The sequence below is a fragment of the Caretta caretta genome, chromosome 11 (genome assembly GCF_965140235.1).
Source record: "Caretta caretta isolate rCarCar2 chromosome 11, rCarCar1.hap1, whole genome shotgun sequence".
Taxonomy (NCBI): Eukaryota; Metazoa; Chordata; order Testudines; family Cheloniidae; genus Caretta; species Caretta caretta.
The window spans coordinates 11,112,776-11,139,328 of record NC_134216.1 but is presented as its reverse complement, the minus strand read 5'-3'; the positions used below and the strand labels follow the sequence as shown (position 1 = coordinate 11,139,328).

General features: G+C 44.4%; 1 protein-coding gene and 1 long non-coding RNA gene across 2 annotated transcripts in view; one reads left to right on the top strand and one right to left on the bottom strand.

Annotated features, from left to right (window-relative positions):
• Positions 1–26,553, top strand: part of ADCY5 (adenylate cyclase 5) — a 345,212-nt gene that overhangs the window by 167,763 nt on the left and 150,896 nt on the right. The gene's annotated exons all lie outside the window — the stretch shown is intronic.
• On the bottom strand, positions 106–4,428 carry LOC142068438 (uncharacterized). The gene is made up of 3 exons (XR_012664270.1): positions 4,344–4,428; positions 1,145–1,231; positions 106–296 (listed from the first exon to the last, which is right to left on the bottom strand). It is a non-coding gene; the product is annotated as an uncharacterized LOC142068438 (long non-coding RNA).

Genomic DNA, 26,553 nt, shown 5'->3' with positions numbered 1-26,553 from the left:
TGATGTGTCAGAGGATAAACGACAACAATTTAAAGCAATGGTGTCCAAGGGCCAATTGATCTCCCACACAGCTCTTCAAGCCGCCCTCAATGCTGTGGACTCAGCAGCCAGATCCACAGCCATTGTCATGCGGCAGTCCTCATGGCTTGCTTCTTCCTCCTTTCTGAAGAAGATACAGAATACGGTCGAAGATCTCCCTTTTGATGGAGACAAGCTCTTCACCACTACAACCAATGAGGTCCTTCACTCCATGAAGGATTCCCATGCCACTCTCCGATCCTTAGGCATCCAAATACCTGCCTCAAAGAAGAGACAATATAGATATCAGCCATACCAACAACCGCAATACCATACCTTTGCGCAACATCCACCTTTCAGACAATATGATACACAACAACAACAACAACGACATAGGCCCAGGAACCAATGACGTCACCTCTGCAACAATGGCGACCCACCCTCCTAACCCAAATACACAAATTTAAAGTCTTGGTCAAGGGTATAGAAAACCTCGCACCCTCTCAGTGTCAACTCCAACCAACCATTTTTTTGGACACCGTTTGTGTCCATTCCTGGCCAACTGGTAAACCATCACTATGGACAGATGTGTCCTGGAAATTATCAGATTGGGTTATGCCATTCCATTCCTCTCCTTACCTCCCACCCACTCTCCCACCCCATCCCTCTTCAGGGAACCCTCTCACAAACAATTGCTCTGTCAGGAGTTACAACATCTCATACATCTTGGAGCAATAGAGGAGGTACCCCCTCAACACAGAGGGAAAGGGTTTTACTTCCACTACTTCTTGATGAAAAGAAAAGCGGCGGTTGGAGCCCTATCCTCAATCTTTGACGTTTGAACAAGTTCATCAAGAAACAGAAATTCTGGATGGTTACTCTCCCAATGATAATTCCAACGCTGGAGCAAGGAGATTGGTTTTCAACCCTCGACCTCCAAGACGCATATTTCCATGTCTCTATCCACCCTGCCCATCGACGTTTCCTCAGGTTTGCTGAGGGAGCACAATACTACCAGTACAGGGTTCTCCCTTTTGGCCTTTCCACCGCACCACGTGTCTTCTCCAAGGTGCTAGCAGTTGTAATAGCCCATCTCAGGAAAAAGGGAATCCTTATATTTCCTTACCTGGACGATTGTCTCCTCAAGTCTCCCACTCAGTTAGAAGCGAACCACGAAACTCTTGCAACCCTTCACTGCTTCCACACCTTGGGCCTGCAAATAAACAAAAACAAATCTACCTTACAACCTACCCAATAAATCAACTTCACTGGCGCCCACCTTGATTCCACCACCAGTCTTGCATCTCTCCCCCAGGACAGATTCCACACAATGGGCATCCTTATTACCCAGATACGTGCCAGCCCACAGACTACAGTCCGAGATTCCCTACAGCTTCACATAAATTTCCTAGGGCTCCGGGCCGTATGCAATGCCTGCCTCCATTTCCTCCATCTTCCAAAACCGCTGAATTCGAATCATGACTGACAACATTGTGTGCATGTTTTATGTCAACAGACGGGGGGAGCCCGATCACACTCCCTTTGCACAGAGGCAGTAGAACTTTGGAACTGGTGCCTTCAACACAACATCCATATCTCCGCCTCATACCTGCCAGGTTCTCAGAATACCACCGCAGACAACCTCAGCCGATCGTTCCCCTTACAGCACAAGTGGGAACTCAACAACACCATTCTTTCCAACATTTTCCAGACCTGGGCTTATCCCCAACTGGAGCTATACGCCACAGCAACAAACAAAAAATGCTCGACGTTCTGCTCCTGAGCAGGCCTGGGGAAACACTCACGGGGGGATGCCTTGGACCGAGACACTCATGTACGCGTTCCCACCAATGCCTCTATTGGAGAGTAATTCAGAAGATACGAACGGACAGAGCCAACATCATTCTCATAGCCCTAGCTTGGCCCAGTCAACCGTGGCACCCCTTTCTCCTGTGCATGTCAGGCAAGCCACCCATTCCCCTTCCACCACTCAGCAACCTCCTATCACAACGCTGGGGACAACTATTTCACCCCAATGTACAACGTCTCCACCTGAGGGCCTGGCTGATCAATGGTTCTCTAATTCGGAGTTAACATGTTCGGACCAAGTACACACTGTCTTGCTACACAGCAGAACACACAACACACGCACTGCATAAATGGAAACTGTTCACATCTTGGTGCGCTGGCAAACAGACCTCTCCAGTTTCTGCTTCACTCTCACTGATGCTGGATTACCTGTTACACCTTAAAACATCTGGCCTCTCTACAGGCTCACTCAAGGTCCATCTTGCGGCAATCACCGCCTTCCACCATAAGGTTGACAACGTAACGGTCTTTGCCCATCCAATCACCAAAAGGTTCCTGAAGGGCATCCAGACGTTATACCCGGATGTGAAACCGCCTGCTGCATCTTGGGATTTACACCTAGTCCTCAAAGCCCTGATGGATACACCCTTTGAACTGATGGCTACCTGCTCCCTTCTCCACCTATTCATGAAGACTGCCTTCCTCATAGCAATCACGTATGCCAGACTAGTAGGAGAAATGGGGGCGCTTATGGTGGACCCTCCATATACCACATTCTTCCACGATAAGGTCACACTCCACACACATCCAAGATTCTTACCTAAGATAACTCTTCCTTTCACCTCAATGAACCTATACACCTTCCAACATTTTTCCCAAAACCTCACACTAACCCCTTTGAAATGACAATGCACACTCTTCATGTTTGCAAAGCATTATCCTTTTACCTGGATAGAACAAAACTGTTTAGGAAAACCCCCAGACTTTTTGTCTCTACTACTCAGCGCTCACAAGGAAATGCTATCTCTACACAGAGACTTTTCAAATGGATTCCTGACCGCATACGCCTTTGTTACCAACTCACGCAAATACACCCTCCTATGTCAATTAGAACACACTCTGCCAGAGCTGTCTCCACCTCCACGGCCTTTCTCCGTAATGTCCCACTGTCTGACATATGCAAGGCAGCTACCTGGGCATCGAACCTTATCTTCTCTCATCACTATGTTCTCATCCACACTGCAGCGTCTGACACCAGATTGGGTAGAGCTGTCTTGTCAACAGCCTTCTTGCCTCATCTGAAGTCCCAACCATCCTAAGGGATACTGCTTTTCAGTCATCTGAAATGGAGCATCTCTCGAAGAAGAAGAGGAAGAGGAGGAGGAGGAGGTTACTCACCCTGTGCAGTAACTGACGTTCTTCGAGTTGAGTGTCCCTGTGGGTGCTCCACTACCCGCCCTCCTCCCCTCCACTTCGGAATTTGTAACACACTCCGTTGTAGAGAAGAAACTGAGGAGCCTGGGCTGTGCACGTGCTATTAGAACACCGACAGCTGGAAAGGCAGGCAAAGCTTGTGCACAGCCCATAGGGGTACCGCTGTAGAAATCTCCAATCGAAGGTGCTGGGATGCACCTTGACCTGAAGTGGAGCACCTACAGGGACCCTCATCTTGAAAAACGTCTGTTACTGCACAGGGTGAGTAACCTCCTCGTCCTGCCTTGAGTGCAGGGGACTGGATTAGATGGCCTCTTGAGGTCCCTTCCAGTCCTACAGTTTTATGATTCTGTGGCTGCTCTTTAAAGAATAAAGACAGAACCCTGGGGATTTTCATTAGATCATAGAAGTTAGAGATGGAAAGGACCCATTAGATCAGGGGTGGGCAAACTTTTTGGCCTGAGGGCCACATCGGGGTTGCGAAACTATATGGAGGGCCGGGTAAGGAAGGCTGTACCTCCCCAAACAGCCTGGTCCCCCACCCCCTATCCACCCCCTCCCACTTCCTGTCCCCTGACTGCCCCCCTCAGAACCCCCGAACCATCCAACCCCCCCTACTCCTTGTCCCCGACCGCCCGTTCCCGAGACCGCCCACCCCAACTGCTCCCCTAGGACCTCAACCTCTATCCAACGCCTCCTGCTCCTTGTCTCTTGTCTGCCCCGTCCCAGGAACCCCGGTCCCTAATCACCCTCCGGGGACCCTACCCCCTATCCAACCCCCCCTGCTCCCTGTCCCCTGACTGCCCCCTCCCAGGACCCCCCCAACTGCCCCCCTGGGACCCCACCCCCTATCTAACCCCCCCGCTCCCTGTCCCCTGGCTGCCCTGACCCCTATCCACACCCCCGTACCCTGACAGGCCCCCCAGGACCCCCACACCTATCTCCCCCAGACCTGTTCCCCATCCCCTGACCACCACCACCCCCAAACGTCCGCCCCATGCAACTGCCCCCTGCTCCCTGTCTCCAGCTGCCCCCTGGAACCCCTGCCCCTTATCCAACCCCCCCGCTCCCCACCCCCTTACCATGCCACTCAGAGCGGCAGGACTGGAAGCTGCACAGCCTGGCCGGAGCCAGCTGTGCTGCCCGTGCGGCGGCGTTGCTGTGGGGGAGGGGGAACAGCAGGGGAGGGGCTGTCAGCGAGTGTCCCCGGCCGGGAGCTCCAGCACCAGGCACGACGGTCCCGCGGGCTGTAGTTTGCCCACTTCTGCATTAGAAAATCAGTCCAGCCCCTGCTCTTACAGGCTTGTTCTGTATCACACATTTTCCCTAGCATTTTGTAAAATCTAGCTTTAGATTTCCAAAGTGGTGAAGCTTTCACCACCCAATTTAATATATATCAGAAGATCTATTTTTTTAGGGCTGTCAAACAATTTTAAAAATTGCTATTAATCGAAAGATTAAAAAAAAGTTGTGATTCATCACAACTGCACTGTTAAACAATAAACAATAAAAGAGTACCAATTTACACTTATTATAAATATTTTTTTCTTTTTCTACATTTTCAAATATATTTCAATGATAACACAGAATACAAAGTGTACAGTGCTCACTTTATATTTTTATTACAAATATTTGCACTGTAAAAAGATGAAAAAATCTACAAGTCAGAGCACGAAGGGACATACAATGTTTAGCATGTCCGGCACGTAAATACCTTGCAACACCAGCTACAACAGTGCCATGAGAATACCTGTTCTCACTTTTAGGTGACATTGTAAATAAGAAGCTGACAGCATTATCTCCCGTAAATGTAAACAGACTTCTTTGTTTTAGTGATTGGCTGAACAAGAAATAGGACAGGGTGGATTTTTGGCTATAAAGTTTTACATTGTTTTGGTTTTGAGTGCAGTTATGTGGAAAAAAAATAATTCTACATTTATAAATTACACTTTCACAGTCAAGAGATTGCACTACAGTACTTGTATGAGGTGAATTGAAAAATACTATTTATTTTGTTTATCTTTTTTACAGTGCAAATATTTGTAATAAAAAGTAGTATAAAGTGAGCACTGTACACTGTATTCTGTATGGTAATTGAAATCAATATATTTGAAAATGTAGAAAACAACTAAAATATTTATAATAAATGTAATTTGGTACAGTATTCTATTATTGTCTAATAGTGCGATTAAAACTGTGATTAATCGCAACTATGTTTTTAACTAGTTAATTTCTTTTGCATTAATTGCTTACGTTAATTTAAATGATATGCAATAGAACACACTCACTAGATCTCATTCTGCCCTCAAGTACACCTGTGCAAATCTGACTGAAGTCTTTGGAAGGTGTATGTGCATATTTGTCTGCGACATTGGGCCTAATTTAGAGATCTCTTATGAAGCACTTTGGGCCTTATATACAGCAGCGTGATAGTTATCACCATTATAGCCTGGTTAGGGTGGCCACCCATCCTGTAATGTAAGATTATGCCTTATTTGATGCCTATGTCCCAATGACCCATATACCTTAAGGAGCCATGAAGAAGCATTTGAAGAGATGAAATCTCTGAGACTAAATCTCCACTCACACAAGTTTTAACTCCATAAACATATAGTGTTAAACCAAAGTGCGTGGAGAATATGACCCAATGTTTTCATCCTACCAGATGCTTCTTTATAGCTCCTTATTGGCTTTAGATCAATGTACATATTATTGATTTACACTAGTGTAACAAAGAGGAAAACAAGTACCTGTGTTTTCAAGACCTAATCCTGCAAAGGATCATGCATTGTATGATTTTATACCATGAATGATATTGTCTCCCTTATTAGCTTTCTCCTGTTCCCTTCGTATGGTTCTTCTTTATTTCCAAGCTATAAGAAAAGGAGTACTTGTGGCACCTTAGAGACTAACCAATTTATTTGAGCATGAGCTTTCGTGAGCCACAGCTCACTTCATCAGATGTATACCGTGGAAACTGCAGCAGACTTTATATACACACAGAGAATATGAAACAATACCTCCTCCCACCCCACTGTCCTGCTGGTAATAGCTTATCTAAAGTGATCAACAGGTGGGCCATTTCCAGCACAAATCCAGGTTTTCTCACCCTCCACCCCCCCACACAAATTCACTCTCCTGCTGGTGATAGCCCATCCAAAGTGACAACTCTTTACATAATCAAGTCGGGCTATTTCCTGCATAGATCCAGGTTTTCTCACTTCCCCCCCCACCCCCATACACACACAAACTCACTCTCCTGCTGGTAATAGCTCATCTAAACTGACCACTCTCCAAGTTTAAATCCAAGTTAAACCAGAATATCGGGGGGGGGGGGGGGTAGGAAAAAACAAGAGGAAACAGGCTACCTTGCATAATGACTTAGCCACTCCCAGTCTCTATTTAAGCCTAAATTAATAGTATCCAATTTGCAAATGAATTCCAATTCAGCAGTTTCTCGCTGGAGTCTGGATTTGAAGTTTTTTTGTTTTAAGATAGCGACCTTCATGTCTGTGATTGCGTGACCAGAGAGATTGAAGTGTTCTCCGACTGGTTTATGAATGTTAGAATTCTTGACATCTGATTTGTGTCCATTTATTCTTTTACGTAGAGACTGTCCAGTTTGACCAATGTACATGGCAGAGGGGCATTGCTGGCACATGATGGCATATATCACATTGGTGGATGTGCAGGTGAACGAGCCTCTGATAGTGTGGCTGATGTTATTAGGCCCTGTGATGGTGTCCCCTGAATAGATATGTGGGCACAATTGGCAACGGGCTTTGTTGCAAGGATAAGTTCCTGGGTTAGTGGTTCTGTTGTGTGGTATGTGGTTGTTGGTGAGTATTTGCTGTCTGTAGGCAAGGACTGGCCTGTCACCCAAGACTTGTGAGAGTGTTGGGTCATCCTTTAGGATAGGTTGTAGATCCTTAATAATGCGTTGGAGGGGTTTTAGTTGGGGGCTGAAGGTGACCTCTAGTGGCGTTCTGTTATTTTCTTTGTTAGGCCTGTCCTGTAGTAGGTAACTTCTGGGAACTCTTCTGGCTCTATCAATCTGTTTCTTTACTTCTGCAGGTGGGTATTGTAGTTGTAAGAAAGCTTGACAGAGATCTTGTAGGTGTTTGTCTCTGTCTGAGGGGTTGGAGCAAATGCGGTTGTATCGCAGAGCTTGGCTGTAGACGATGGATCGTGTGGTGTGGTCAGGGTGAAAGCTGGAGGCATGCAGGTAAAAAACCTGGATCTATGCAGGAAATAGCCCGACTTGATTATGTAAAGAGTTGTCACTTTGGGTGGGCTAGCACCAGCAGGAGAGTGAATTTGTGTGGGGGGGTGGAGGGTGAGAAAACCTGGATTTGTGCTGGAAATGGCCCACCTGTTGATCACTTTAGATAAGCTATTACCAGCAGGACAGTGGGGTGGGAGGAGGTATTGTTTCATATTCTCTGTGTGTATATAAAGTCTGCTGCAGTTTCCACGGTACACATCTGATGAAGTGAGCTGTGGCTCACGAAAGCTCATGCTCAAATAAATTGGTTAGTCTCTAAGGTGCCACAAGTACTCCTTTTCTTTTTGCGAATACAGACTAACACGGCTGTTCCTCTGAAACCTTTTCAAGCTATGTAGACTATCCTCCTACATAGATTTTTAATAAACAGATTTTATGCTGTAACACAGCAACACATCTAACAGCCATTTGCTCCTTTTTATTAAGTAATTGTTTACCTAATTAATCTTTGTGAAGTATTTTGAATAAACTTGTTTAGTTTTGAAGTGGCATGAATCATAGTCTTCAAAATGGTGTGGGTTCCAATTTCAATGGACTGATTACAGTCTTTCAAGTAAACATGCCCCATTTTTTCTCTTTCAGCTTGTGGTTTTCCTTTGGTGAATTTAGGTTGTTACTAAACATTTGTAGTTCAGTGTTTTAAAGTCCAGCGCTGTGGTGACCTCAGGACAGTGCAGTATGATATTATGACAATGTTAAATTCACCTCAAAAAACCCTGTGTCTGCTGCATAATCCCTGATCAATATCCTTTTGGACAGGGGAAAAACACGCTTTCATCTCTGGACTCCAAATTTTCCATGGATTACAAAAATTTGGAATCATTTAGTCTCCCACAGCCCACCCAGTTCTCAGCAGATCCTGAGTATCTTGTCTTTCTTCATTTCATAGAGTTTTGGGGTGGCAAAGGCTGTTGAAACTTAAATCTTCAGTAAAAAATATTTTTTGTTTGTTTTATTTTCTCTTGGCAATTCCTCAGATATCTTCAATGTGGGAATTTGATAGTAAACAAAATAGGCCTAAATGCAGATCTTGACGACATTACCTCTGTGGCCACACTGTTTCACATTTTTGCTCATTCAATTTCAAGATTTTGCTCATTCAAATTAATTATCAGTTTATGCTACCTGAAGAAATTCATAGCCCCAAGTCTTAAAGAGTGGGACCTAAAGATTGTTTAGAATTAGGGTGGATTGATTTAAATCAAAGCAATACCAAATCACTGATTTCAACCATGGTTTAAATCAGCAAAAAGGAAAACTTGATTTAAATAATCGGTTTGAATCATGTTTTGTGTTTGTACTTTTTAGTTATTTTCCTAAAGAAAGTTTGATTCTCGTAAGCTGATAACTGTTAAAACATGTTTCAGAGTAGCAGCCGTGTTAGTCTGTATTCGCAAAAAGAAAAGGAGGACTTGTGGCACCTTAGAGACTAACCAATTTATTTGAGCATAAGCTTTCGTGAGCTAGAGCTCACTTCATCGGATGCATTCAGTAGAAAATACAGTGATGAGATTTATATACACACAGAACATGGAAAAATGGGTGTTATCATACACACTGCATTTAGCCGTATGGAGTGGAAATCTATCAACTTCATGAAAAACTCGTACAGATACAGACAGACATCATCTTCCTTTCCAAATGCAAACAGATGGACATCGTACCAAAAGGACTGAAGGTAAAAAATCCATTACAATCTACTTACCATACAGACTATGCTGACAGCTTGTGCCACACGCTCTCAAAGAAACTGCGGAACCACCTGATCAACATCCTCTACAGCAAACAGGGAAAGATGAAGAATGAGCTATCAAAACTGGATACTCTCATAAAAAAACAACCTTCCACACAAACTTCCTCGTGGCTGGACTTTACAAAAACTAGACAAGCCATTTACAACACACACTTTGCTTTTCTACAAAAGAAAAAGGACACTGAACTACTACATGCCACAAGAGGCCACAGCAATGGTTCCCTTAACCCACCCAGCAATATTGTCCATCTATCCAACTATACTCTTAGGATTCTTAGGACCTAACGAAGAGGGGGAAGAGCATCTTCACAAGCAGGCTGGCTAACCTAGTGAGGAGGGCTTTAAACTAGGTTCACCGGGAGAAGGAGACCAAAGCCCTGAGGTAAGTGGGGAAGTGGGACACCGGGAGGAAGCAGGAGCGTGTGAGAGGGGAGGGCTCCTGCCTCATACTGAGAAAGAGGGGCGATCAGCAGGTTATCTCAAGTGCACAAATACACGAAGCCTGGGAAACAAGCAGGGAGAACTGGAAGTCCTGACAAAGTCAAAGAATTATGATGTGATTGAAATAACAGAGACTTGGTGGGATAACTCACATGACTGGAGTACTGTCATGGATGGATATAAACTGTTCAGGAAGGACAGGCAGGGCAGAAAAGGTGGGGGAGTTGCACTGTATGTAAGAGAGCAGTATGACTGCTCAGACCTCAAGTAGGAAACTGCAGAAAAACCTGAGAGTCTCTGGATTAAGTTTAGAAGTGTGAGCAACAAGGGTGATGTCGTGATGGGAGTCTGCTATAGACCACCGGACCAGGGAGATGAGGTGGACGAGGCTTTCTTCCGGCAACTCGCAGAAGTTACTAGATTGCACGCCCTGGTTCTCATGGGAGACTTCAGTCACCCTGATATCTGCTGGGAGAGCAATACAGCAGTGCACAGACAATCCAGGAAGTTTTTGGAAAATGTAGAGGACAATTTCCTGGTGCAAGTGCTGGAGGAACCAACTAGAGGCAGAGCTCTTCGTGACCTGCTGCTCACAAACCGGGAAGAATTAGTAGGGGAAGCAAAAGTGGATGGGAACCTGGGAGGCAGTGACCATGAGATGGTCGAGTTCAGGATCCTGACACAAGGAAGAGAGGAAAGCAGCAGAATACGGACCCTGGACTTCAGAAAAGCAGACTTTGACTCCCTCAGGGAACTGATGGGCAAGATACCCTGGGAGAATAACATGAGGGGGAAAGGAGTCCAGGAGAGCTGGCTGTATTTTAAAGAATCCTTATTGAGGTTACAGGGACAAACCATCCCGATGTGTCGAAAGAATAGTAAATATGGCAGGCGACCAGCTTGGCTTCACAGTGAAATCCTTGCTGATCTTAAATACAAAAAAGAAGCTTACAAGAAGTGGAAGATTGGACAAATGACCAGGGATGAGTATAAAAATATTGCTCGGGTATGCAGGAGTGAAATCAGGAAGGCCAAATCACACCTGGAGTTGCAGCTAGCAAGAGATTTGAAGAGTATCAAGAAGGGTTTCTTCAGGTATGTCAGCAGCAAGAAGAAAGTCAAGGAAAGTGTGGGCCCCTTACTGAATGAGGGAGGCAACCTAGTGACAGAGGATGTGGAAAAAGCTAATGTACTCAATGCTTTTTTTGCCTCTGTCTTCACTAACAAGGTCAGCTCCCAAATTACTGCACTGGGCAGCACAGCATGGGGAGGAGGTGACCAGCCCTCTGTGGAGAAAGAAGTGGTTCGGGACTATTTAGAAAAGCTGGACGAGCACAAGTCCATGGGGCCAGATGCGCTGCATCCGAGAGTGCTAAAGGAGTTGGCGGCTGTGATTGCAGAGCCATTGGCCATTATCTTTGAAAACTCATGGTGAACGGGGGAAGTCCCGGATGACTGGAAAAAGGCTAATGTAGTGCCCATCTTTAAAAAAGGGAAGGAGGAGGATTCTGGGAACTACAGGCCAGTCAGCCTCACCTCAGTCCCCGGAAAAATCATGGAGCAGGTCCTCAAGGAATCAATTCTGAAGCACTTAGAGGAGAGGAAAGTGATCAGGAACAGTCAGCATGGATTCACCAAGGGCAAGTCATGCCTGACTAATCTAATTGCCTTCTATGATGAGATAACTGGTTCTGTGGATGAAGGGAAAGCAGCAGACGTGTTGTTCCTTGACTTTAGCAAAGCTTTTGACATAGTCTCCCACAGTATTCTTGTCAGCAAGTTAAAGAAGTATGGGCTGGATGAATGGACTATAAGGTGGATAGAAAGCTGGCTAGATTGTCGGGCTCAACGGGTAGTGATCAATGGCTCCATGTCTAGTTGGCAGCCGGTATCAAGTGGAGTGCCCCAAGGGTCAGTCCTCGGGCCGGTTTTGTTCAATATCTTCATAAATGATCTGGAGGATGGTGTGGGTTGCACCCTCAGCAACTTTGCAGATGACACTAAACTGGGAGGAGAGGTAGATACGCTGGAGGGTAGGGATAAGATACAGAGGGACCTAGACAAATTGGAGGATTGGGCCAAAAGAAATCTGATGAGGTTCAACAAGGACAAGTGCAGAGTCCTGCACTTAGGACGGAAGAATCCAATGCACCGCTACAGACTAGGAACCGAATGGCTAGGCAGCAGTTCTGCGGAAAAGGACCTAGGGGTTATAGTGGACAAGAAGCTGGATATGAGTCAGCAGTGTGCCCTTGTTGCCAAGAAGGCCAATGGCATTTTGGGATGTATAAGTAGGGGCATTGCCAGCAGATTGAGGGACGTGATCGTTCCCCTCTATTCGACACTGGTGAGGCCTCATCTGGAGTACTGTGTCCAGTTTTGAGCCCCACACTACAAGAAGGATGTGGAAAAATTGGAAAGAGTCCAGCGGAGGGCAACAAAAATGATTAGGGAATGGAACACATGAGTTATGAGGAGAGGCTGAGGGAACTGGGGATGTTTAGTCTACGGAAGAGAAGAATGAGGGGGGATTTGATAGCTGCTTTCTACTACCTGAAAGGGGGTTCCAAAGAGGATGGCTCTAGACTGTTCTCAATGGTAGCAGATGACAGAACAAGGAGTAATGGTCTCAAGTTGCAGTGGGGGAGATTTAGGTTGGATATTGTGAAAAAGTTTTTCCTTAGGAGGGTGGTGGAACACTGTAATGCGTTACCTAGGGAGGTGGTGGAATCTCCTTCCTTAGAAGTTTTTAAGGTCAGGCTTGACAAAGCCCTGGCTGGGATGATTTAAATGGGGATCGGTCCTGCTTTGAGCAGGGGGTTGGACTAGATGACCTCCTGAGGTCCCTTCCAACCCTGATATTCTATGATTCTATGACAGATTCTTCTGCTGGGCAATCTCGTGGCCTCTCCTTCTGCCCCTCCACCCCCACGAACATGATACAGTTCTGTGGTGACCTAGAATCCTATTTTCAACATCTTGGACTCAAGGAATATTTCCAACACACCTCTGAACAACATACTAATCCACAGAGACCTTCCTACCAACACTACAAAAAGGAGGATTCTTGGTGGACTCCTCCTGAAGGTCGAAACAGCAGACTGGACTTCTACACAGAGTGCTTCTGCCGACGAGCACGGGCTGAAATTGTGGAAAAGCAGCATCACTTGCCCCATAACCTCAGCCGTGCAGAACACAATGCCATCCACAGCCTCAGAAACAACTCTGACATCACAATCTAAAAGGCTGACAAAGGAGGTGCTGTCGTCATCATGAATAGGTCGGAATATGAACCAGAGGCTGCTCGGCAGCTCTCCAACGCCACTTTCTACAAGCCATTACCCTCTGATCTCACTGAGGGTTACCAAAAGCAACTACAGCATTTGCTCAAGAAACTCCCTGAAAAAGCACAAGAACAAATCCGCACAGACACACCCCTGGAACCCCGACCTGGGATATTCTATCTGCTACCCAAGATCCATTATCCTGGAAATCCTGGGCGCCCCATCATCTCAGGCATTGGCACCCTGACAGCAGGATTGTCTGGCTATGTAGACTCCCTCCTCAGGCCCTACGCTACCAGCACTCCCAGCTATCTTCGAGACACCACTGACTTCCTGAGGAAACTACAATCCATCGGTGATCTTCCTGAAAACACCATCCTGGCCACTATGGATGTAGAAGCCCTCTACACCAACATTCCACACAAAGATGGACTACAAGCCATCAGGAACAGTATCCCCGATAATGTCACTGCAAACCTGGTGGCTGAACTTTGTGACTTTGTCCTCACCCATAACTATTTCACATTTGGGGACAATGTATACCTTCAAATCAGCGGTACTGCTATGGGTACCCGCATGGCCCCACAGTATGCCAACATTTTTATGGCTGACTTAGAACAACGCTTCCTCAGCTCTCGTCCCCTAACTCTCCTACTCTACTTGTGCTATATTGATGACATCTTCATCATCTGGACCCATGGAAAAGAAGCCCTTGAGGAATTCCACCATGATTTCAACAATTTCCATCCCACCATCAACCTCAGCCTGGTCCAGTCCACACAAGAGATCCACTTCCTGGACACTACAGTGCTAATAAGCGATGGTCACATAAACACCACCCTATACCAGAAACCTACTGACCGCTATTCCTACCTACATGCCTCCAGCTTTCACCCAGACCACAGCACAAGATCCATCGTCTACAGCCACGCTCTACAATACAACCGCATTTGCTCCAACCCCCTCAGACAGAGACAAACACCTACAAGATCTCTATCAAGCATTCTTACAACTACAATACCCACCTGCGGAAGTGAAGAAACAAATTGACAAAGCCAGAAGAGTACCCAGAAGTCACCTACTACAGGACAGGCCCAACAAAGAAAATAACAGAACGCCACTAGCCATCACCTTCAGCCCCCAACTAAAACCTCTCCAATGCATCATCAAGGATCTACAACCTATCCTGAAGGACGACCCATCACTCTCACAAATCTTGGGAGACCGGCCAGTCCTTTCCTACAGACAGCCCCCCAACCTGAAGCAAATACTCACCAGCAACCACATACCACGCAACAGAACCACTAACCCAGGAACCTATCCTTGCAACAAAGCCCGTTGCCAACTGTGTCCACATATCTATTCAGGGGACACCGTCATAGGGCCTAATCACATCAGCCACACTATCAGAGGCTCGTTCACCTGCACATCTACCAATGTGATATATGCCATCATGTGCCAGCAATGCCCCTCTGCCATGTACATTGGTCAAACTCGACAGTCTCTACGTGAAAGAATAAATGGACACAAATCAGATGTCAAGAATTATAACATTCATCAACCAGTCGGAGAACACTTCAATCTCTCTGGTCACTCGATTTACAGACCTAAAAGTGGCAATATTACAACAAAAAACTTCAAAAACAGACTCCAACGAGAGACTGCTGAATTGGAATTAATTTGCAAACTGGATACAATTAACTTAGGCTTGAATAGAGACTGGGAGTGGCTGAGTCATTACACAAAGTAAAACTATTTCCCCTTGTTTATTCCCCCCCCCCCCCACCGTTCCTCAGACGTTCTTGTTAACTGCTGGAAATGGCTCACCTTGATTATCACTACAAAGAGTTTTCTCCCCCCCAACCCCCCAGTCTCCTGCTGGTCATAGCTCATCTTAAGTGATCACTGTCTTTACAGTGTGCATGATAAACACCCATTTTTTCATGTTCTGTGTGTATATAAATCTCCTCACTGTATTTTCTACTATATACATCCAATGAAGTGAGCTGTAGCTCACGAAAGCTTATGCTCAAATAAATTGGTTAGTCTCTAAGGTACCACAAGTACTCCTTTTCTTTTTGCGTTAAAACATGTTGATTTTCAACTAAATATAACTTGTACACTAAATTTGTTGGTTCTTTTTGCTATCCAGGAGGATAAACTATATCTCTACACATCTCCTGAAGCAATTATATAGCTTAACTTACATTTATTCAGAGTCTATATTTTTACATTTTTAGTATGTTAGAAAATGGTGAATGATGAATTTCTTATTTACTGGATGATTAGTTTTTTAATGGTGATTTGTGTCAAGGTCTATTTAGATGGAAATTCAAATTCAGTTTAACATGCACAAAGACAGCATTTGAATGGTTTTTAATTAAATAAACTACTTTTTTTTCCTCATCCAAACATGTTTGGTGTTTAAAACTAGCTGATTTATTAAACAAAGGTAGTATTATTTGTAGTTTGTGAACTGAACTGTTTTTTTCTGGTCACTGTGTGCTTCAAGATTTTAGAACTAGTAGATCTCATCCTTTCTAATATCTAGTTTTTATTCATAGATTGGAAGAGGAAAACAACCTTTCCTGCTTTTTCAACTTCCAATTGGTTTCTTAACTCTGATTTAACTACTCATTGAACTGAATTAGTTGAATAAACTGAAATGAAGAAAATATTCTCCTTGAACCTCCTGTCAAAACTGGTTTATCATATCAATAAATAGATTCCAGAGAGATTACTGATGAACCCAGGAAGCTGAGTAGCAAATACCACCTCCTCAGCCGCCCTGGAACCTGCATGGGGCATATCAAAAGCTTCTTCCAGAGGAGGAGACTAGTGTTTTGAAAGACGCTTTTCCCCAGATGGCTTGGGGTCTGGGGAGGGGAGGCGCGGAGTGGCTGCAGCTGGCCCGGGACTCCTCCGGGCAGGTTGGGGGACGAGTCGGGGCTCCTCCAGGCAGGAGTGTGTGTGTTTCTCCGGGGCTCTGGCTGTGGAGGGGAGCGCTTGGGGCTCCTCCAGCTTCCGGCAGGGGGGCACTTGAGATTCTTCTGCGCAGGGGGGTCTCAGGGACCTGGCCATCGAGGGGGGAAGCAGGGAGTCTTGGGGCTCCAGCTGTGGAGGGGAGACACAAGCGGAAGGGGTGGATCTAGGGCTAGCCTCCCCAAAGGGGGGCTCCACCCACTGCCCATGACAATAACAATCTGTCTAGAAACCAATAGACTTAGAGGTACATCTTCCTTGCATGGACATTATTATAAACTGTTATAAATACCTTCATACGGGTATAACAATGTCCATACTTGGAATAAATGATCTGGAGGATGGTGTGGATTGCACCCTCAGCAAGTTTGCAGGTGACACTAAACTGGGAGGAGTGGTAGATACGCTGGAGGGTAGGGATAGGATACAGAGGGACCTAGACAAATTAGAGGATTGGGCCAAAAGAAATCTGATGAGGTTCAACAAGGACAAGTGCAGAGTCCTGCACTTAGGACGGAAGAATCCAATGCACCGCTACAGATAAGGGACCGAATGGCTCGGCAGCAGTTCTGCAGAAAAGGACCTAGGGGTTATAGTGGACGAGAAGTTGGATATGAGTCAACAGTGTGCCCTTGTTGCCAAGAAGGCCAATGGCATTTTGGGATGTATAAGTAGGGGCATTGCCAGCAGATTGAGGGACGTGATCGTTCCCCTCTATTCGACACTGGTGAGGCCTCATCTGGAGTACTGTGTCCAGTTTTGAGCCCCACACTACAAGAAGGATGTGGAAAAACTGGAAAGAGTCCAGCGGAGAGCAACAAAAATGATTAGGGGGTTGGAGCACATGACGTATGAGGAGAGGCTGAGGGAACTGGGGATGTTTAGTCTACGGAAGAGAAGAATGAGGGGGGGATTTGATAGCTGCTTTCAACTACTTGAAAGGGGGTTCCAAAGAGGATGGCTCTAGACTGTTCTCAGTGGTAGCAGATGACAGAACAAGGAGTAATGGTCTCAAGTTGCAGTGGTGGAGATTTAGGTTGGATATTAGGAAAAACTTTTTTACTAGGAGGGTGGTGGAACACTGGAATGCGTTACCTAGGGAGGTGGTGGAATCTCCTTCCCGAGAAGTTTTTAAGGTCAGGCTTGATTAAGCCTTGGCTGGGATGATTTAGTCAGGGATCGGTCCTGCTTTGAGCAGGGGGTTGGACTAGATGACCTCCTGAGGTCCCTTCCAACCCTGATATTCTATGATTCTATGAACCTCTTCAAGTATAGCTGTTTGTAAACACAATGGTACAGAAATTGTGTGTAGGCAGGAGCTGAGGTATAAACAACTAATCACTATTTCCCTTCCATAACAGAATTTTGGCATTCTGCCAAAATCACTGTTGCTGGATGGTCTAAAGAGTCTGGCATAGGCTACCACTGAAGCCAAAACAGAACACTGCCCTGGGGCACCTGGGAGGTGTGAGAATTGCTGTAGCGGCTGAAGGAGGTGGGTGAGAGCTGGGTTGGTAGGGGTAACTCCTGGGGCTGGAGCTCCCTCAACTCCTGATGCAGGGTGGGGAGAGTTGAGCGGAACTCCTCCTTGATCAGCCCCCTCTGAACGCAGCACATGGCACCAGCAGCTTATCCCCCATTTGGGTTGCATCCTTCTGCTGTCACCTACAGTAGCTAGTCCTGTACCTCAAGCAGTAACAGTCTCTTCATGGAGGATAGATCCATCAATGGCTATGAGCCAGGATGGGCAGGGATGGTGTCCCTAGCCTCTGTTTGCCAGAAGCTGGGAATGGGCAACAGGGGGTGGATCATTTGATGATTACCTGTTCTGTTCATTCCCTTTAGGGCACCTGGCATTGGCCACTGTTGGAAGACATGATACTGGGCTAGATGGACCTTTGGTCTGACCCAGTGTGGCCTTTCTTATGTTCTCTCCTGAAGTGCTGAAGATCATGCATAATGGTCCTGGCTGTTAGTTGCACATAATAGAATTTGTTTTTTTATTTTTTTCTTTAAAAATTAAAGAATTGTGGGAAATTACATACAAAAACTGCATTAAAAGAATATTATTTAGTTTGCAGAGACAAACACTGAAAAGTTAGGAAATGCCAGATTTACAGTTGTCTGTGCAGTCTTAATTTGGCTCCCTTGCACATATGTATTACAATACAGTATTTAATTAATCACATAAGTTTTTCCCACAGGAACTTCTCTCATTCAATGCTCAGAGAGGATGGAAAGGGGAACAGAATTAAGGTTCTCTGAACAACCATAAATCTGGCTTTTCCTCATTTTTAAGTGCTTGATATTTTCAACCTAAATAATGTTCTTTTAATATAGGTCTTTGTATGATTGTACTTGTTAGGCATCCTTTTTAGCATTTCTATAAATCTATCTGTGTGCTCTAGGTGCCCTCGCCTTAACTAAAAAGGCAACAAAAGACAAAGGAACAGTGGCCTTAACTTAAAAATCCTGAATCTCCCTTTCTGTCAAACCATTCCCCAGCTTTACAATTCCCACCCATGTTTTAATACTTGTGGGGGAGGGGCAGAAGTGTGTTGCAAAACTCAAAACCATATTTGGGGCATTCACTTTTGCCTTCTGAGCTTTTGAGGAATGTTCTTCCCTTCCAAATAAATAATACTTTCCTATAACTAGATACAATTTTAACAATTACCTGGTGGTGAAGCCTGGGTTTAAATGAAAGAGAAATAAGCAGTGATGCGCTGCCAATATTTTAACATAGGGCTCCCATAAATATTCCCTGTAGCATGTGATAAACCGTATGGGCCATGACTATGTTTGTTGGCAGACAGGAATAGTGAAGGACCGTGGAACAAAATTAAAATTTATTTTTCCTTTTAAAACAAAAGTGCTTTCTCATAACCAGTGAGAGAAGTCACACAACTTGGCAAACAAACTTCTATTAAGCGATTTGCTGGAAATGTTTAGGTGTTCTGTTCTGAAAAGTACAGAATATGTTTCCAATATAGTACATGTTTCAACTTCAGTAGATTAATGTGAGGGTGGGGAGGAGTCAATTGCTTATAGTACAGTCTGGGAAGGTCTCCTCACCAAGACATCATTTGAAAATATCCACCACCCCAGTGGTTCTCAACCCCAGATACACAGAGGTCTTCAAAGGGGTACATCAACTCATCTAGGTATTTGTCTAGTTTTACAACAGTCAGCAGTATTCAAAGATGGAGGGGACGACATCAGAGTCGGGAAAACTGCCCCAACCCTCCTTTTGGTGGCAGAATTATACTAGGAGCTGAGGGGAAATCCAAGCATGCACCCTCCTTTGCTGCCCCAACCCAAGCACAACTTAGAAGTGGTGGGGAACAGCTGCCTTAGCCCAGCTTTGGTTAAATTATCATTCAAATGGTTTTACTCCCTGCATCTTCTCCTGGGTTTGAGTATGGGTAACTGTCCAGCAGGGCGAGTTTTGTCTGAAACACGTGCGCGGCAGCTGTGTCGTTTTACCCTATTGCTGTTTCAGATACAGAGAAACAGGAATGTCATCTCTCCCCACCATCATCCCTTTCCCCTACGAAGATAAGACCAGCCTGATATTTAGAGACTTACCCGAAAAGTTTTGTAAGGTAGAAAGACCATGGTTTGGTAATTCCACTCTTGGACTCATCTGCTCCTCTGTATAACAGGAGATCAGCACGTTTCAGTGAGAGTGGAGGTAGTTCAGCTCCCACTAGGCCCAGAGTCCGTGATCTGCCCAAGGTCTCACACAGTCAAACCTGCTAAATGCCATGAAATGGGCATGTCGCCTATGCCTGTGTCTCTCTGCTCACTCCATGCATGATTTCCCCTGTGCTGACTCTTCCCTGCCGTGGTGTTGCACTTGAAGGCAGACAGGTTTAGACTCCAACCATGCTCTGCTCTCCCCACTGCCTTGGAGCCAGGCAAAGGTGCTGGCTGGCTCGGTGTCTGGCTGGCACAGGAGGTGGGAGTCCAGTGAAGCGTGTGGGAGACAAGTTGGAAGCAAGGACTGATGGAGGAGACAGTTTGAACCGTGGGGCTGGGGTTGAACTTGGGGGACAGGGACAGAATGGGGGAAGCTCTCCCACTCCACCTTGACTGAGCCCCCTCCCCGCAAGCCCTTCCCCAGATTGCTCCCAGGTCTCACTCCCAAATGCCACAGCCACACCAGGATCACCCCAGTAGCCTCTACCCCAGGCTTTCTTTCCTCACAGCTATCCCTCTCCTGTATGGTTGCCACATGGCTCTCCTCTAGCTGCCTCTTGGTTTGCCCCACTTGTCTGACTGATCAGTGTTGGACCCTACATTGACATCGGTGGCAGCTGAGAGATGTTGTGCATGAAGCTGCACAAAATGTGGCTTCTGTAGAGGTTCAGTGGTAGAGCAGATGATGGGACCCAGTAATCCTCACTCGCCAGTTTTTTTACTCTTTCCAAAAGCAGCATCCCCTTCCCTAATAGATTCTTTTGCTGTACAGAATTGCCTTAGCTGAAAGATAAAAGAGCAGGAAAATGTAGCTATAGAAATACCTTTTCTACTTGGTAATTAGCAAACATTTTGGCAGGACAGTACATTCTCCCCCTCTCCCTCACTGCCCCTTAATTACTCGGTGGCTAGAGAAAATAAGGTCCAATTCCAATCCCAGAAGAAAACTTAATAAAAAAATAACTGGGAAAGGAAAACTTGTGACCAATAGAATGTAGGAAAAATTCCTTTTAAGCTAAAAGTTTACTGAAGCTGCATCTGTGTATGTAATCTCTTATTCTTTTCAAAAAGATGCCCTCCATTTATTTCTTAGAGAAGCGGATCATGACTCAGATGTTTCATGTTTCTCTACTGTGTATGAGTCAGTGAAAATATCAGTGGGAGAAGAACATCTGTCTCTTGGAGAGAAAGAGAGTATACACAGGGTTCATAATTGCAATAAGCAGTAAACCAATGAAAATCTACAGAACATGAGGTTTGTGTGGAATACTAAATATTAGAAAGCTGTTTGTGCAAAGATTTTGGTGACATCATCTGAGGCAATTGTTTGTAAACATCCCAGTCTCCAGAGTAAATTATTGCTTGCGGCAAATTTGTAATTATTTCATAGTATGGTCTGTCTCTTACTTCAGCAGCAACTATTTTTAACTGCAGAATTGCTTGTGTTATCACATGTAAAGAAGGATGAATTTCTGTGGTGCATTTTTGCAAAATTATTATCACTGGGGGGATAGAATATATTGTCATCCTTCTGCTGAAATATAAACCTATATCAGGGCCTTGCAGGTCAGTTTCCCATCAGAGGAGAAATCAGTGACTGGGCGTGTTGGTATTTTCTTAATGTTAACTTGTTTTATTTACACCGTATACGCCAGTTCTTGAACAGAGGTTGTCACAAACAGCATGCAGGAAAGCACCTCTTTTGGAACTCTGAGCTCAAAAACCACCCCCTGGTTCTCAGGAAGAAACTGCCCTAAGAATAAAGACTAGTGAGAGAGATTAAAGCAGAGCGCGAACAACTTGCTGTTGGCAACAGCTTCCCTGAAGAGAAAGTGCATCATAGAATGAACAACACAACACAACAGTATTTCTCAAAAGAAAACATTTTGTTTTCATGCCATGATTTTTTTGTTTTGTTTTGTTTGGGTAAACTGTATAACAGCACCATCAGGTAAAACCTGGTAAGGTGGGTTAACTTTACACACATCGGTTCAGTGGGACTATTCATGTTTATTAAGTTAGACATATGCATAAGTCCAAGTCTAACTTTCTGCAGAAAAGGACCTAGGGGTTACAGTGGACCAGAAGCTGGATATGAGTCAACAGTGTGTCCTTGTTGCCAAGAAGGCCAATGGCATTTTGGGATGTATAAGTAGGGGCATAGCGAGCAGATTGAGGGACGTGATCATTCCCCTCTATTCGGCATTGGTGAGGCCTCATCTGGAGTACTGTGTCCAGTTTTGGGCCCCACACTACAAGAAGGATGTGGAAAAATTGGAAAGAGTCCAGCAGAGAGCAACAAAAATGATTAGGGGGTTGGAGCACATGACGTATGAGGAGAGGCTGAGGGAACTGGGATTATTCAGTCTGCAGAAGAGAAGAATGAGGGGGGATTTGATAGCTGCTTTCAACTACCTGAAGGGGGGTTCCAAAGAAGATGGATCTAGACTATTCTCAGTGGTAGCAGATGATAGAACAAGGAGTAATGGTCTCAAGTTGCAGTGGGGGAGGTTTAGGTTGGATATTAGGAAAAACTTTTTCACTAGGAGGGTGGTGAAACACTGGAATGGGTTACCTAGGGAGGTGATGGAATCTCCCTCCTTAGAGGTTTTTAAGGCTCAGCTTGACAAAGCCATGGCTGGGATGATTTATTTGGGGATTGGTCCTACTTTGAGCAGGGGGTTGGACTAGATGACCTCCTGAGATCCCTTCCAACCCTGATATTCTATGATAAGTCTTGCAAGAGCATGGTTGTAGTCTGTTTCTGTGCTCTGGTGGGGTTCTGTGAAAGCTGTGTTGTTCCAGTCTGGTGCACCAAGGCAGCAGAGCAGAAAGGGACCCAGCTGACTGCTACTCCAGAAACATGTTCAAAAAATTGGTTCAGAAACTCTCTTGTGCTGGATTCCCCTTTTTTGCTATTTCAGGCATTCAATACACAACGATGCAACTGGCTCGTTTAAAAATAAAAGTAGAGGTTGCCTTTTTAAAACAAAACCCTCATTATTTTCTTCAGTGCATTCTATTTTGCAGTAATATTTATTTTTATTATGTCTTTCACTGCCCAAACACCATCCAAATGGCCAAGAGAGGATCACATGACTATAACTGTATCATTGCCATCCTAATCCAATCTACAGGTTTTGACCATATTGACACTGTGCTAAACTATGGCTGTAGTGGATAGTTGCTCTCTGGGACTAAAGACAACATTTCATGTGCAGAAAAAATACAGAAATTGATCTTGCAGCTAGTTGCTAATGGTTTCTTTTTCTTTTAATCGTAGTGGCACCTCTGGTTATGTAACTGTTCCAGCTCTTTATTAGGTAGTCTATAAAGAGGCAGCCCAGAGTTAATTGCTGCTTAATAGAATGTTTTAAAAGCTAGAGCCAGTCTTCAATTTAATTTCTAATGAAGACCTTTTAAAAAAATGTTTCACATAATATTTGTACTTTTGATTCTTCACAGCCAAGCTTTTGGAATATGTCTAACTATCAGAACTTAGATATAGCTGTATTATAGAAATAGCTGGATAAACAGGGCATCTGTTGCTGGTCATACATTGTGCCTTGATTGTATTCTAGATAGAATTAGGAAGTTTATATAGATTTTTTTAAAAAAATATTAGAAAAAGAGGGGAACTTTCATAAGTAAAGCTATGCCCCTAGACCAAATGGCGTCCCTAGCGAGGATGTCTTTGGTGCTCTCCCTCCCCCTCATTTGTTAAACTTTTGAATACCTTATTTTTTATTGCATTTGTGGCCCATTTCATGACTTTGATGCATGATTTGCATGCATGATTTATCCCTGTCATATAAGACGATAAATTTACATGCTAGGATCTGTAAATCTGTGTTTATTCATGTCATATATAAGCAAAAAAAATTGTTTCTCTTTTCACCCGGTCAAAAAGGGACCCTGGTGGCTCTGGTCAGCACCATTGACTGGGCCGTTAAAAGTCGGGGCTGGCAGGTTCCTTACCCTGCTCTGTGCGGCTCCCAGGAAGCAGCCAGCATGTCCCTCTGGCTCCTAGGCGCAGGGGCAGTCACAGAGGCTCAGCATGTGCCCCTTCCTTGAGTGTCCGTTCTGCAGCTCCTATTGGCTGGGAACCACATATCCACGGAATACCTGAAACATTTTACTTCAAACATTCTATTTTACCTTTTGTTGTTAACAACAAAAACAGCACCCCAAGTCCAGCCCCCCAGTGGGTCGCCTGGGTTACCTGCCCCTAAATCTGGCCCTGGCTACTCATAATGTGTGCACATTTAGTAAAATAATTAGATCTTGTTGACTCACCATACAGGCCCCATAAGATGCATTCTAGAAACTCACTTGTCGTGTCTCCTTTTAGCCATGCCGTTATAATGATAATTAATTTGACAATGGATTCCCAGTGAATAAGAGTATTATGAGAGCTGGGAAGCATAGCTAGAGCTGTGCTGAACTCCAAAAAGAAAGGATGTGTAATTCTCTGTTGGCAGTAGATTGTGCTTTGCATGGCTTTTTAGATTTCCCTACGTGATGTGCTTGCCTTCTCCTTGTTTCAAATTGTGCCAGTGATGAATAACTCCTAGTCAGCATAAGCCCAAAACTTAGAATTTTTAAATAGGATTTTACAAAATCAAATATCATCTGAATAATACATATTTTAATGAATTTTGTTTTGATTTCAATGAAATATTTTTTTAAAAGGTAAGAAGGTAATTGACCAATCTAATTGTACTTTTGAAGCAGAATGACATGAAAAAGTAAAGAATGGGTGTGATGGGGTGTACCAGGGATTTGCTGCCCCCTGCCGGTAGCTCTCATGCCTTGGCACACCCTGCCCTGAAAAGATGACCTGCTGGAAGGGGGAGCACAGTGAGTTCAGATTTCTAGGTATTCTCTAGAATTAGCCTCCCACAACTGGCTGCAGGCAGAACCAGCAAGCGTTGGTCCTGCAGCACCTAAAGTGCTGGGAGCATGCAGAGACCAATCAGGGCCCAACAGGCCAGATTAAAAAAGACTGGCTGCTTCTACTAAGGGCCAGTTCTGGGTGAAGCCAGGACAGGGAAGGAAGGATCTGCCCTAATCCAAATAACCTGTTCCGGTCAGGGCCTGACCTTGACAATATATGCCCTGGACCTCTGTGAAAGACTGTTGTTTATGTTATGGACTTTAACACCCAGTTAGTTATTTTGAGTTCAGCGTTAGTTTGTTTTCTGTAAACTTGTGAACCCGCCATCGGGGGTGCTGGGCTCGGGTGAGCTTTTGACAGTGGGTCAAAAGTAAATAGAAGCTTTTTAAAAAATGAATCTTTTCATTTTAACAACCTTCATTGTTAGCAGTAAGACAGGTGAGGAATTAACATAAATTATCCTGACAGTGACTCTTAAACATATTGCCATCTCTTTATCATATATTAACTAGCATCCTGGTGTTTGAATAATAAGATACAAACGCAGAAGGTTAAAAACAGCATATTGATTCACACTGATATTTTATTTTGTTTGTGATGGTTTCACTAGGCTTTTCCCTGAATCACTGAAACAACAGATTACTACTTGATCTTACATGTCACACCTGAGCCATCAATTTTGTGACATTTTGTCAATAGTTTACTGTCAAACTGGAATGGCATATCTAATGGGGTCCTGCAGGGGCCTGTCCTGTGTCTGGTACTAGTCAATATTTTAATTAATAGCTTGGAGTGCTTATATGCTTATGCTTATAAAATTTGCGGATGAAACCAACCTGGGAGGGATTGCAAACACTTCAGAGGACAGGGTTAGAATTCAAAATGACCTCAATAAATTGGAGAATTGAACTGAAATCAGTTAAACGAAATTCAATAAAGTGCAAAATACTGCACGTAGGAAAGAAAAATCAAATGCACAAATGTAAAAGGGGGAATAACTGACTAGACTGTAGTTCTGCAGAAAAAGATCAGAGGTTGTAGTGGATTACAAATTCAACATGAGCCAACAATGTGAAGCAGTTGTGAAAAAGGTGAATATTATTCTGGGGTATATTAATAGGAATGTCATCACAGCTTGTAATTGTCCCACTTTCCTTGGCACTGGGGAGACTTCAGCTGGAGTAGTATGTCCAGCTTTAGGCACCACATTTTAAGAAAATTGTGCACAAATTGGAGAGAGTTCAAAGGAGAGCAACAAAAAGGATAAAAGATTGTAGAAAACCTGACCTATGAGGAAAGGTTAAACAAACTGGGCATGTTTAGTCTTGAGAAAAGAAGACTCTGGGGGGACCTGAGGCTGGCAGTCAATTGTTCTCTGTGTCCAGTGAAGATAGGACAGGAAATAATTGGCTTAATCTGCAGCAAGGAAGATTTAGGTTAGATAGATATAAGGATAGTTAAGTACTGGAATAGTCTTCCAAGAAAGGAGGTTGTGGAATCCCCAGCATTGGAGATTTTTAAGAATAAGTTGGACAAACACCTGTCAGGGAGGGTGTAGGTAGGTATATTTGGTTCTGCCTCAGTGCCAGAGGTTGAACTAGATGACCTCCTGCAGTCTCTTCCAGCCCTACATTTCTCTGATTTTTAAAGAGATGGCATTGTTTTAAATTTCTCTTCCAATTTTTATTTTGTGTTAACAAGCTTTCAGAACATTTAAAACAAACAAAACCAAAAGATTTTTCTTAAATCTCCAAGGAAACAATATTTCAAGCAAAATTTTCTGCATTATTTTCAATACAAACACTACAGCATTTTGCTAGTGTATAAGAATCTAAGTGAAAGTGACTAGAAACTGCGTAGTGTATTTTTATTTTCCAAGCAGTGAAAAATGAATCAATTTTGATGGGAGTTAGGTGCCTAGACACTGTTGAAAATCCCTCTAGGTGCC